At 53.2% G+C, this 615-nt stretch overlaps 1 protein-coding gene across 1 annotated transcript in view; it reads right to left on the minus strand.

Moving 5' to 3' along the window:
- The window catches only part of DPH7 (diphthamide biosynthesis 7), a gene marked incomplete at its 5' end in the record, with an annotated part of 8,068 nt that overhangs the window by 777 nt on the left and 6,676 nt on the right, over positions 1-615 (minus strand). The gene's annotated exons all lie outside the window — the stretch shown is intronic.

Below are 615 nucleotides of genomic sequence, written 5' to 3' on the forward strand. Positions count from 1 at the left end.
AATAGTTCTCCCTGGGTCAGCAGCAGACAGGAGAAGAGGGTTTAGCATAGAATCACAGAATACCCTGAGTTGGAAGGGGCTCACCAGGATCATCAGTCCAACCCCTGCACAGGACACCCCAGCAATGCACCCTGTGCCTGAGAGCATTGGCCAAACACTCCTGGAGCTCTGTCAGCCTTGGGGCTGTGCTCACTGCCCTGGGGAGCTGTTCAGTGCCCAAACACCTCTGGGGGAAGAACCTTGTCCTGATATCCAACCAGCTGTTCCCTGGGTGCTGTCACTGCTCACACAGAACAGAGCTCAGAGCTGCCCCTGCACTGCCCCTGGGGAGGAAGCTGCAGACTAGTGAGTCTCCCCTCAGCCTCCTCTTCTCCAGGCTGAATAGACCCAGTGCTCTCAGCTTGATGTTTAAGAGCCTCATTATTCCAAACACATTATTCCAAAGGCTCAAGACAGACAAGACCGATCCCACCAGCATCTCCACTGAGCTATGAGCACACCTGGGACACTGTCAGGTCCTGGTTGGTAATCCATTGGTATTGCCAACCTGTGAGCTGTTCTTCCTGTGAGCTTTCAGCATTTATCACTGACAGTAAGTGCACATCAAGTTCTTTC

The sequence above is a fragment of the Acanthisitta chloris genome, unplaced genomic scaffold, assembly GCF_000695815.1.
Source record: "Acanthisitta chloris isolate BGI_N310 unplaced genomic scaffold, ASM69581v1 scaffold24762, whole genome shotgun sequence".
Taxonomy (NCBI): Eukaryota; Metazoa; Chordata; class Aves; order Passeriformes; family Acanthisittidae; genus Acanthisitta; species Acanthisitta chloris.